The sequence below is a fragment of the Harpia harpyja genome, chromosome 2, assembly GCF_026419915.1.
Source record: "Harpia harpyja isolate bHarHar1 chromosome 2, bHarHar1 primary haplotype, whole genome shotgun sequence".
Taxonomy (NCBI): Eukaryota; Metazoa; Chordata; class Aves; order Accipitriformes; family Accipitridae; genus Harpia; species Harpia harpyja.
The window spans coordinates 87,135,004-87,147,672 of record NC_068941.1 but is presented as its reverse complement, the minus strand read 5'-3'; the positions used below and the strand labels follow the sequence as shown (position 1 = coordinate 87,147,672).

Here is a 12,669-nt window from a genome sequence, read left to right as displayed (position 1 = left end):
GGAATTGGCTCACCAGCTTTCCCAGCTGCTGGATGACTAGCATCTCTCATGGGTCAGCTTCTCTGTGGGAACAGGGAGCACCAGCCTGTTCTTCACCGTGGCTCCTCTTTGGCTACGAACAGATGCGGCCTCGATTAGAGGCAGCCCCGGGGGCAGGTATTGCTCTGTGAGATGCTGAGGACCACGGGCAGGAAATCCCGGCTTCCCCTCCGTCCCCTCCAGATAGGTAGCTCCATGTTGGACCATCAAACTGACCCTATTTCCTCATCATCTTGGACTCTGTCCGGTCTGGTGGGAAAGGCTGCTCTTGCCAGCCAACATAACCAACCTCGTTGCCAATTCCTTTTTCCAGATATAGCTGGTTAACACAGGGATATGGCTCATTTCCCCGAAGTCCTTTAATTTGCAAAGCTCTGCTTCCACCTGTAGGCTTGGTGGAGACCCTATGCTGAGGCTGCATGACGTGTGAAAGGCCAGAGCTGCTGCTGCTTCTTCGTTAGCACCCCACCATGCCCAGCCTGGCCCAGCAGCGCTGGCTGGTTCCTGCGGTGTGCTGGACGGGGACAGCCATCCTTATGGCTTGCAGGCTCAGAAACCACGTTTCAAACACAGCGTGTGGCCATGAGATGCCCGTTGTCCTACACGGATTGTCAAAATACTACCGTGGCTTCAGCAACTGGGTCCTTCGAGGTGCTTTGCCGGTATCGATTCCAGCGGTGACAGTGGCAGTAACGGGCAGTCAGAAGAGCGGAAGGTCTGAAAGAAAATGGCCTGCAAACACTGTATATACGAAATGGAAAAGTGTGCAGAGTTATTATTTAATATCTGGTTGAAGCTGGGAAACCCAAATCCTGTATTATTCTTGCTGTTTTCTCCAGATATTTCGGCTGGCTAAGCAACCTCACCCCAGTCGTGCAGGTGTGAACCTCCGGCAGGCAGCTGAGCGTGTTTTATAAAACCTGAAACCGCTTGAAGGCAATTTGCAGACACGGCTATTTTCATCCAAGGCGCAGTCTTTTCTCCAGACTTTTTCTCCAGACATCCAAAAGCCGTTTCAGCCAGCGTCTGTCTAATGGGCAGGCTGGGGGATGTCTGAGCGTTTCAGCTCTACTGGTGGATCCCCATCCCGCGTGTCACACAGCGCTCGTTCCTGGTTGCAAACTTTTTTTTGGAAAGAGACTGTCCTTTAATAAAACGTGCTGTTTACGGGGCTGCTGCTTGGAGACGAGGCTGTTACACCGCAGCCGCATGAGAGGCATCGAATTCAGAAGCAGGAGAGCCCTGTCCCCTCCGCTTTAGGGCTCCGAACACCGTTTCCCAGCTTGTTAGACCGTAATGGGATTTTTTTTTTGCTTTCCCCTGCCTTCGGGAGAGGTCTGCATGGCCGAGGCTCTGTGCCCAGAGGTATTTAAGAGTATATATCCCGTATCAGCCGAGGTGGTTATGTCTGAGGGGCACTGCGGCCTTAACGCTGGGATCCCCAGTGCCGTCCCTCACCAGCCCTGTCCCAAAGGAGGAGAGGAGCATTTATTAACCCCGGGTGGTTTTGTTTGGGTTTTTTTTCTTTTTTTTGGCCGTTTCGCTGGGTTGGGTTTGAGGTCTTCCCTCTCCCGGGCAGGCTGCCGGCGGGGGGAGAGCACCCAGCCGCCTCACAGGCCGCGCCGGGCCGGTGCTTTGCCGGGGGAGAAGCGGGAGAAGCAGCAGGAGGAGGAGGAGGAGGAGGAGGAGGAGGAGGAGGAGGAGGAGGAGGAGGAGGAGGAGGAGGAGGAGGAGGCGGGGGGATCCTTAAGGCGGAGCCGGGGCGGACCGAAGGGGAGGCGGCTGGAAAACAGGCCGGCGCTGGTTCTCGCCTCGCAGTGCCAGTCAGCCGCCGGGAGCCGCGCCGGGAGCCGCTCAGAAGCGGGGAGGGGAGCGAGGCGCTGAGGCGAGCCGGGCGGGCGGCGAGACCCCGTCCCCTCCGGCCACCGCAAGAGAGAGGTACGAGGCGGGGGAGGAGGAGGAGGAGAAGGAGGAGGAGGAGGAGGAGGAGGCGGCCGCCCCCTTCCCGCCTGCCGGGGGGTCCGTCCCCGTCCCCCTCCTCAGAGGGCATGGCGGGCGAGGGGTCCCCTCAGCTCCCCTCAGCTCCCCTCAGGCAGGCACCTGCCGCGCTCCCGCCTGTCCCTCGGCCACCTGCGGCCGTCAGCGCCGCCGGCGTCGAGGGGCTGGCGGGAAGGCCAGCGCCCACCTCAGCGGTGACCAGCCCGGTTCTCTCCTCCTTCATTAAAATGGCCAAGGAGGTTTCCCGGCCGGCGGTGGGGAGAGGGTGGCCGCCGTGGGGCAGAGCAGGGGGGGGGGGGGGGGGTGTCTTTGCCTGAGAGGTCTGCCCCGGCGCCCCATCCCACACGGCCAGCTCCACAAAATCTCCTCGTAAAGGTGCTCACCCTCGTTCCTCAGCCCCGAGGAACCCGGGTGGGTGCCCCGCCGAGCCCAGGTGGAGAGCAGGAGGCTGCGGGTGCTGCTTTTATCCCTACCTGTGTTCTCGGGGAGGGGTGGGGGAAAGGACCACCGAGGGCAGAGCACCCGCTGGTGTCTGCGGTCGTGTTGGGGGTTTTGGGGTGTTGTGTTGGTTTGTTCGTTTGGGTTTTTTTGGTTTTGTTTTTTTTTTCTTTATTTCCTCCATGTGTTTATGTCAGCGGATCGCCCGCACGCGATGTGCGTCTGCGTGCGTCTCCGCTTTCTCTGCCTCGGCGTTTCAGGCGATGACATGAAGAGTAAAGGTTAAGTAGGAAAGTCACCATAATCTGATGTGCGAGGCGGGATGTAAATTACGAGCTGTGAAAGCTTGCAGTTCATTTGCGTTTTGGTGTTTCTTGTTTATACAAAGCTGTTACAATACTGGGGGCTTGGCAGTTCATTTTTAGTCAAATCCATTGACTTCTGCAGAATTGCTCCGTCTTTTAAATCGCTGCGGTGGATGAGGGATTAGTCTCGGACGCACAGTAGCGAAATGCACAAAGCCAATTGTCAGTTACCAAACCCGCCCTCAAAACAAAGCTTTTTAGCAATTTACATCCTCAGCCCCAGAAATACAGCCGCTCAGCTGGATCCTTGCTCTCTGATCACCCCTAAAAAATCCTTTGCCTGGTGTATAGGCACGCTGTCTCAAATCCAGTGCTGGGACCAGCTGTAATTGCCCTGATATATTAGATGTAAACACAAGCTTTATGTAAAGTGAAACCATATGTATCGGCTAATGCACGTCCACTCTGTGATCCTGCACAAATAGAGTCGAGCCCAGAGCTCTGTCCTTAGCTCACCCTGTTGATCCACTTTTCCCTTAGCCTGTACGACACAGTCCTGTTCCTGGAGTTACCAGACGGGTTTAGTGGAGGAGGAGAAATCAGCCTAGGACCATTTCTGTGCGTTGTGCAAGAATGCTGTGTGTTTTCAGTCTTTTACAAATGTTGTTTTATTGACTTAGTGATAACACTTTGCTCTTCTAGGTCCTTTTCCCTTTCCAGATTGCTAGCCCAGCACTTACTAATCTTCTATGGCGCTGCTGTGGAACAGATGTACGGTGTTTTTCAGTGAGTCGCAAGGTCTGTAGTTTCAGCTGGCTTTGCCTCTAAAAAGACAGTACTGCCTTTCCCTTGTACCCCCATTGTGGAGTGGGTAGCTGGACTGGGAAACAGATTTGGATGACTACCAAGCTGGCAAAAAAACGATGGTCTTGGGTCTGACTCAGTGCCTGGATCTGAATCATCACATAGCTGCTCAAATGTTTACCTGGGCATCTTTGGGTTTAGAGGAGCATCTAGCTGTTACTTTGGCCAAACTATATGTGGAAATAGGTGTAGAGGTCTGGGTCTTTTAAGTCCTGAAAATACCGGCTGATTTTGGGTACTGTGGTCGTTTATCCTTCTCAATCCTTTGGCTCGGTGGAGCAGCTGCTCTTGAGCTGTACTGCTTTGTGCCATGCTTTCTTGAAATGGCAGAGTGTGTGGCTGGAACGCCACGAACACACCACACGTGTCCTGGGAGCCCCTGTCCTCATCTCTGCTGTTGCTGAAAGTGCTGCTGGATAGCCCTCTGGTTTTCACTTGAAGGGCTTTCTCTCTGTTGTGTCTCTCCCACCAAAATGTGCCCTGACTTGCTGTCACAAGTTAACTGTGGTGCCTCTGAAACACAGTCTTCTCCTGGGGTGGGGGAATCTCAGTTGACTTGGTGGGGATGGAGCAGTTGAGGTAGAGTTTGGAAAGCTCTGTGCAACTGCTAACATTCCTCACAAACAGAAGGGTACCTATGGTTTATGGGCTCCCTACAGGACCCTTTGGTCAAAAGGTGTGATGGTGCTCTTTTACTGGTCTCCACCTTAGTCAAGTAGTATGATTTGGGCTTTTCACAATCCTCCATCTGCAAAAGTTAGCGGGACTCCTGCCCGTCTCTGCCTCAAGCTTGGAGGGGTATTCCTGCATGTAGTGTATTCCTTCTGCCTGCTACAGAAGTATAGCTGCCTGTCCTCTCAACCCCAGTTGTATTGCTTCATGGTTTCTGTGACTGTAATCCCACAGAAAAGTAATCCCTTCTAATGAAATCTAAGGTTCTCCAACTAATTTCCTGCTGGCCCAAATGAGGGTCTAAGGAGAATGCTGATGCTGACTTCTGAAGTATGTGGATTTACTTACTTTGTATGATTGAGTTATGTAAAAGAGAAATAGAAATTATTTTCTCTATGCCCTTGACAAATACTAAAACACAGCCTGTTGTATTTCACAAATCTAACTACTGTCTCCTTCTCTCAGTAACCGTAATTAACAGACCAGAAAATGGAAAAATGTAGAAATATCTTTTCCCAGTGGCCACAAACATTAGTCCTCTCCAGAAGTTAATGAAGTCAAGTCTAAGGAAATTAAATAACTGATTTTTTTTAGCTCTGTTGGTGAGCTAAAACACTGTGTCAGAGTGGTAAATCATAAATTAGAGAGGTATAAAGATTACCTCTTGGAAACGAAGTTGGTGAAGAATGGATTTGAACTCTTCCTTCTCAAGAGAGCATCTAAACCATCTGACTCCAGGATCTGTCCTGCTCTGCTTGGGTGCAAAAATTAATCTGTAGCACAGCAGTAATGTGGGATAGGGATACTAACTCACCACGGCTGGTGAGCAAGGTGCTCTCTCCTGGCTGGTAGGAGCTGGGGCTCCAATCCTCTTGCACACCAAGTGTGCTAGCAGGTCTGTGACACTGTAAAAAAATGAATGCAACTGATCCCTTGTATGATGGACTCCTTGTATGATAACAAATGACATCACAAAACGTTGTGGTGTTTCCAGACCACATTATCGTCCTTGCTGTGTTCCTGGTGAAGGAACATGAAAATTTTCAGCCACCTTGATGATATGTCCTATTTTCATCAGCTCTTGTGGATGTGTTGGCTTTGATGTGTCCAGGTGTTCCAAGCTCACGTAGAGGGCACGTGGGTGTATGCACGCTAATATCACTTGAGTTTATAGTAGTCACCATGGAAATTGGTTACAAATCCTTGCTTTTTTTTAAATCTGATGTTTCTGTGGTTTCTTTTTATTTTAAGAAAAGACTCCAGCAATACTGTGGGTGGGAATATGAACTACTTGGCAAATAAAACTTCGTGGCAACTCCCGTTAGCACCATGTGCATTGTGGCACCTGAAGAGCGTGTTGATGTGGTGCAGCTGTTTCATATGATGTGCGGCTCTACCCTGGAGAGTGGCTTTGTAAGAACTCAAGTTTGAGGTCCCGTGTTTGTGTCTGTGTAGAGTCGTGAACATATTTTGGGGAGCCTGTGGGGTTCAGCTCCTCCCTGTACCTTCTGAGAGTCCACTGCAACCTGTAATAAAGCCCCTTGAGGTTAAACTTGACACAAGCAACTGTCTTTTCTTAAGTAGGATATCATCAGTTGGTGTTGCACTGGTATTACTCTTCAGTTGTCCAGGGCGTATGCTCTTTGTGGAGTTTGTGGCAGTGTCCTTTACCTTCACCTGAAAAGAGTGTGTCCATCACATCACCAAAATATACAGCATGTTCTTTATTCGTTGTATGGGAAGAAAAGGCTGTGAGTACTGGAGCCAGCACCCTTGAGGGACCCTGGGGTAAGGATTGGACTGCAGGCTGGAGGAAGGTTGCAGGCGGTGGGGATTCAACCAGCAGCCCTACGCTGCCCACCCCAGCTGTGGATAACACAGCATGTGGGGTTTTTATAACAAGCTGCTTGCAGGCTCAGCCTGACAGCAGCATGACACAGACCTTTGCTTTGGGAGGTGCACTGTATATATTGGTGACCTTTTCATCTGGAGATCTTTAAAGGCAGTAGATTTTTAAAAAGTGGTGTTGCTTTGGTTAATTTTAATCATGCCCTTGGTTTTAAGTGCAATTTTGGTGTGTGTTGGGTTTTTTTTTTTTTTTTTATGGCCACTGGAGTTTTTGTTTTGTGACATCTTGGGGCCGGGGACATGAGGTTGTAAGGATGGATGTAGCAGGGAGTTTTTTGGCACCAAGGAAGGCCTGGATTGCTCTGAAGGTAGTGTGAGATAAGCTCATCAGCAGGAATGTAATGCAAGAGGGAGTCAAAAAGCCCCTCCCTGCTGTTCATGTTGGAGTTTGATCCCTGAGCTATTTCAGGGTAGTTCTCTGCTACCAGGCCATCCTTTAAGTCTCGGTAAAACAAGACGGCTATTGTTAGTGCTCTCAGATAACTTAAAATGATGGTGGCTGGGAGACTGCTGGGTCTGAGGGAAACAAATTTTGTAGCCCCAGAGTAGTGATTTACACAGGGCTTTGGTTGTTGCATATTCCTTCTTCAGAGCCGTTATCCACATCATCCTCTGAGACCACGTTTATCTCTCTTCTGAGAGTAGGAGGATGGAGGGAGAGAGCTGGAGGCCACGGAGCAGATCAGTGGCAGAATGGAGGTCACAGTGAGCGAGGCAGATTCTCAGCTGTGGGGAGCCCAGAGAGCTGATCTGACATAAATAAAGACAATTTCAGCTTGTGGGAAATGTTCAGTTTTGGTCACTTGCGTTTCTTTTATCCAATAGGTCTTTAAAGGTCTGCAAAGTCTGTATAATGGCTTGAAAATGTCATTAAAATCAATTTTTTCTTTTTTCTTTTTTTTAACCTACTGAGTTCAAAGAAAGGAACTACCTTTTAAGAAATAAGGAAATATTTGTTTTGCTGGCTGAAGTAGAGAACTAAATGAAGGTAGATAATTTCTGAAGAATGGATGGTTAGTTATTCATTTCTTCATCATTCATTATTCTGCATAATGCCAGATTTTTCTTAAGTGTGTCCTCTAGATTTAGCTGAGTGGCATTTAACAGTGTAGGTTGCTGGCATGTTTGGAATGACTGAAATATTGGACAGGATATGATGATGTTTGCACACTTTGAGGAAAAAAAAAAAAAAAGGCACTTTAGTTTGGATCTTTTCTGTTGTGAAGTATCTACTCATGCTACCTTGTAGCTAAGATATCCAGAAAATACCTTGTGCTAAGCTAAGCAGGTAGTCCTGGCCTATCCCTAAGCTGGGAATTGCATAGGAAAGGAGCAGTTTCTTTTCCTTTCTAAGAGTTCTGTTCAGTTTAATTCCTTTTGCAGGGCAGGTGAGGAATGGTTTTTCTTCCAAAGAGATTGTACAGGTGTAATATTCAAGTGTGCTAACCTAATGTTTCTGTTGGACGGACAGACATTCAGTCTGAAATAGAATTAAAAATTCTTCTGTCCCATGGGCATGCATGTTCCAGGATGTAGGTGTAACCTCCTGCTTTGATCTCCAATCTTCTTCTAACAGGATTTTCTTTTTTGGAATCAGTTACAGTTGTGATCCCAGAGGACTCTGCCAGGAAGATGTGCATCATTAGCGTGTCTAGTAATCCTTTGGTTGAACTCCTAAAAATCATAGACCCTTTCGGAAAGTCTGGGTGGCTGGAAGGAGTGTCGTTTTGCAAGACCCTGGCGTCAGCAGTGAAACTGCATTAAGATATTTTCACTGTGCTGTCCTGTCTCCGACTGCTTGCTTCCTCTCTTGCATAACTCTTCTCCACCCCCATCAGGGCATAGTCTCATGGGTGACTTACACAAATTGAAGGCACTACTTCTAGTGAAAGGGTTGGTCCTATTCTTGTGCGTGTTCTGGTGTGACTGGGCAAGAGATCTTGATCAGGGAGCCCACACACCTGGCAGCAGATTATTACTTATTTTTATAGGGTTATTTTTCAGTTGGATCCAATCCCTGGCCTGTCCCATGACTGCTGCTGTCAGCACTACATAGTCAGTCACGACTGTCCTTAAGGACAGTGCAAACTTAGATCTAAGTTTCCTGGGGTTGCAAAACCGTGCCCTCAGATGTGCTGGGGTGTACTCACAAACACGCACACACGAGTGGGTTTTTCTGCCTCGGACCACTTCTGTCATCTTGCTCACTGCGTGCTTCTGCAGACAGATGTGACTGAGAGCTTGGAGATTGGCTTTGCACTTACAAGAATGAGCCGGGAGGAGTTGTGGGGGATGCACAAGGAAGCAAAAAGTCCGAAAACCTCTGTACTGCTGAAGTTGATATGTCAAGCTTTAACCCTGAGATAAAGGTTAGTACTTTGGGGCTTGCAGTTTACACTCTGCTGCTTGGATGGTCTGATCTCACAGAACGCTATGTGCCGTTAATTAATGCTTGCAGAAGCACAGTGCTTCCAGTAATGTAGTAGACTAAATTAAATGTCCCTTTTGTAGTCATGGGGAGCTCACACCATTGCTCCAGTTATACAATAGCATCTGGTGCCTCTATTTGGACTTTGAAGAGAACTTGACAACCGGCTGAATGCGACCATGGGCTTTAGAGTTAAGCACTGGGTCATTACCCTTTTTGTCCCCCTATTCCCTTGGGGTGGGATCCAGGACTGTGTGGTAGGCTCCCTGTGCAGCACAGCAGAGCGTTAGGAGGGGATCCAAAGTTTTGATGAGAACGCTACATAAAGTCAGCTTTGCTCTTAATAGCTGGCTGCCACGGGCAAGCCGGTAAGAAGCACTGAAGGTTGCAGATCTTGGGGATGACCGAAAGGTCAGTACTAACTAGGCATTTCTGCATGAAGAGTTTATGCAGGTGGGATTTCTCATGCCAGGCTCCCAGCCCAGCAGAGAGACAGGCAGTGCTGGGGAGGAGACGGGAGTCTGTAATGCTAAGCAGATGATCTGCAAGCTTTTTTGTTGGTAGAAGCACAGACATTTTGCTCAGGGCTTCCCCAAAACATGAAGGGGATCCAGTCCTGAAGATCTTGCACACAAAAATATTCCAAGGAGGAACAGAAGAAAGGCCTAAAGAGAAAAAAGAGAGAGCTCCTCTGACTGCGGGGTGAGATGTGAAGGAGGCAGAATGGGGGAAAAAGTGCAGATAGGCTCCTGTTAAGAACCATCCCCATGCTGTGGGATGTGAGAGGGACTGTCTCATTGGGAAGGCTGTGCTGGGGAGTTCCCGTTCCTGCGCCTGTTCTGTAAGACCAATTGTTTGTGTTATCTCTGTATTGCTGCTCTAGGAATGGAGGGAGAAGTCACCATATGGGAATGGGCAATTGCTGCGCACGGGATCTCGCAGCATTTCTCCGACGTATTGTGGAAATACTAGGGAAGCTCGTGTGCTCTGGGGCTGTGGCTGCTAGGTTCTGTTGTCATATTTCTGTTACAAACAAAGAACAGCAGGGCCGGAAGGGACCTTAATAAGTTGTCTAATCTGACCTCCTGTCCCAAGACTGGGTCAGATCTATCTAAACTTTCCCAGCAGATGTTTGTCCAACACAGTTGTTAAAAGCTTCCAGTGATGGACTTTCCCCATCCTCCCTGGGTGATCCTTTAACGTCCTTTGCTGTTCTTACCATTACCAAGATTTTCCTAGTTTCTGACTTTGATTTCTTGCGTTACAGTTGAAAATTGCTGACCTCTTGCCCTTTTGTTACTGTACAGAGCGAGCTGTTCAGTCCTCTGCGGTAGACTTTGGGAATGTCTGGGCCGTGTCCTCCTTGAGCTGCAGGGCCCCAAACTTGCTCACAGTGCTCCATCTGGCACCTACGTGTACTGAGCTGACAGATACAATTTTATAACTCTCATATATAGACTTTGGAGTATGATGGATGCATTTCTTTTTTTTTTTGCTGACAGCAGCACAGATAAAGTATTCTGTCATGGAAGGTTTCATTATGGCTTTGTCTCTTGTGACCAGCAGGTCGAGGGAGGTGATTCGGCCCCTCTACTCTGCTCTGGTGAGACCCCACCTGCAGTACTGCATCCAGCTCTGGGGCCCCCAACATAAGAAGGACATGGACCTGTTGGAGCGAGTCCAGAGGAGGCCACAAAGATGATCGGGGGCTGGAGCACCTTTCCTATGAGGACAGGCTGAGAGAGTTGGGGTTGTTCAGCCTGGAGAATAGAAGGCTCCGGAGACACCTTATTGCAGCGTTCTAGTACCTAAAGGTGTCCTACAAGAAAGCTGGAGAGGGACTTTCTATAAGGGCATGTAGTGATAGGACAAGGGGTAATGACTTTAAACTGAAAGAGGATTTAGATCAGATGTGAGGAAGCTCTTTACTGTGAGGGTGGTCAGGCACTGGACCAGGTTGTCCGGAGAAGTTGTGGCTGCCCCATTCCTGGAAGTGTTCAAGGCCAGGTTGGATGGGGCTTTGAGCAACCTGGTCTAGTGGAAGGTGTCCCTGCCCATGGCAGGGGGATTGGAACTAGATGACCTTTAAGGTCCCTTCCAACCCAAACTATTCTGTGTTTCTATGATTCTTTACCCAGCACAGAAACAGGGCATATGCTCTTCTTGCTCAAGTGCCATCTCTTCCACAGAGATGTATTATGGATCTTCACTGACTGTTCCAGAATAGTGCCTGTCTGTTGTAAGGTGGAGGTCCTTGCCAGCTGCTCTCACCAAGTCCTTCCCCATGACTAGCTTGATTGTGACTTGGGCAATTGTGCTTTCCTGATCTGACCTCCCAGCTGTAGTTCACGAGTGACCTTCTGTTCTCCCTCCCTGCAGTGGCTATGCTCTATGCATCTGATTTTGTACGTACTATCCCTTCCTTTCTGTGAAGGATACAGTTATTCGTGCATTTCTAAAGCTGGTAAAATGTGACTGTGAAGATTATTTTGAGCGGAGAGGTAGCACTCAAACATAAAACATGACAGAAAATGCAGCAGATAAGCACTAGAAACATTACTTACCAAGGTAAACTGGGTAACAAGCCAGCCAACATTAAAGGAACAATTAGCTGTTTGCTTGAAGGTGATTGTTGTTTGATCATTACAGTTTCAGGAAAATTATTCCAAATGGCTGTCGTGTGACAGAGACAGATATCTGAGGGCTGCTTGTCTTGTCTGGGTGAATTTGGGTCTTGCTGCTTCCAGGTGGACAGATGTCCACATTACACAAAACACTGTAGTTTGCATTCATTGACCTTCTTGTACACCGTAGTTGTATCTGTTTTGTCAGGTTTTAGGGGGTTCATTTTACAGGATACTCAGAGGACGGTGGCAGTTTCATTTGAACTGTATTTAAGTGCTTCACTTTGCAGAGTGCTTCACTTTATTTTGGGGGAAAAAAACCCCAACCTGTCTATGTGTATTGTTGCAGGCATTTTCTCTAGATCTATTAACACCTCTTATACCTTTCAGTGGGAGAGAGTAGGAAATATGTATGAAAGGTATGTCTACATACAGGGAGCCTTTGTCCCGAGACAACCGAAGAAGCTAACACCAAAATGAAGGCTGGTCTGGACAGGTCTGAAACACCTCTTGGCATCAATTCATGTTTATTGCAGTGGCAAGAGCAGGTAGGGAGGAGCAGTCTTGATTTTGTTTGTTTGAACTATCAGTACGTATCTTCTTTGAATTTCTCACAGTTTTCTTGCAGGGCTTTTGTATGGTAACTTGTATAACGTGAGTCTCCAGTTTCTCTTGTTCTGTGCAAAATAGCAGTGAAAGCTCTAGTGTTTTCTTCCCCACTCTTTTTCTCCCTTAATTACAGATACAGGGATCTTTAGTCATGTGGAAGGTATTTTATTGACAGCTTTTGAGTCTAAAGTACTTGTTATCGCTGAACAGGTGTAGAGTGCTGTAGGCTACTGGGCAAAATCCCTTGTTCAGTGTTTCTTCATAATGATTTCTTAGAACTGAAGAGTAATTTAGGGTGCATAGGACATCTGGAGCTCTCTCATCTGACCTCCTGCTCCAAGCAAGGCCAGAATCGTAGGTACGTTTCTTCTGAACTTTTCTGATCAAGTTTCGGACCTTTTCCAGTCAATCGTGGCAGGTTGATGCCATGCTTACTGCTCTCATGGCGAGGAATATTTTCCTCTTGTCTGATCAGAATTTCCCTTACTGCAAGTTATGCCCATTGTTTCTTGTCCTTTTGTTCATACTCATTGAGAAGAGTCTGGCTCCATCTTCTCTGTAACCCCCCAGTTAGGTAGTTGAAGATAGAAATTAGATCCCCCGCTAACTGCCATTTCTTCTCCAAGCTAAACAAACCCTGTTCCCTCATTCTTTTCTTTTACATCATGTATTCCAGTGACCAGACCACCTTAGTGGTGCTCCACTGAACTCTGTGAATGTCTTTTCTGGGGAGTGCAGCTAAATTAGACGGTGCTCCAGATGTAGCCTGCTTGGTGTCAAGAAG

General features: G+C 48.2%; 1 protein-coding gene across 1 annotated transcript in view; it reads left to right on the top strand.

Annotated features, from left to right (window-relative positions):
- Nucleotides 1-1,821: 1,821 nt before the first annotated feature.
- The window catches only part of SMOX (spermine oxidase), a 56,115-nt gene continuing 45,267 nt past the window's right edge, over nucleotides 1,822-12,669 (top strand). Inside the window, exon 1 of the mRNA XM_052780804.1 lies at nucleotides 1,822-1,977. The gene's annotated coding sequence lies outside the window, so the exon portion shown is untranslated. The remainder of the gene's footprint in view (nucleotides 1,978-12,669) is intronic.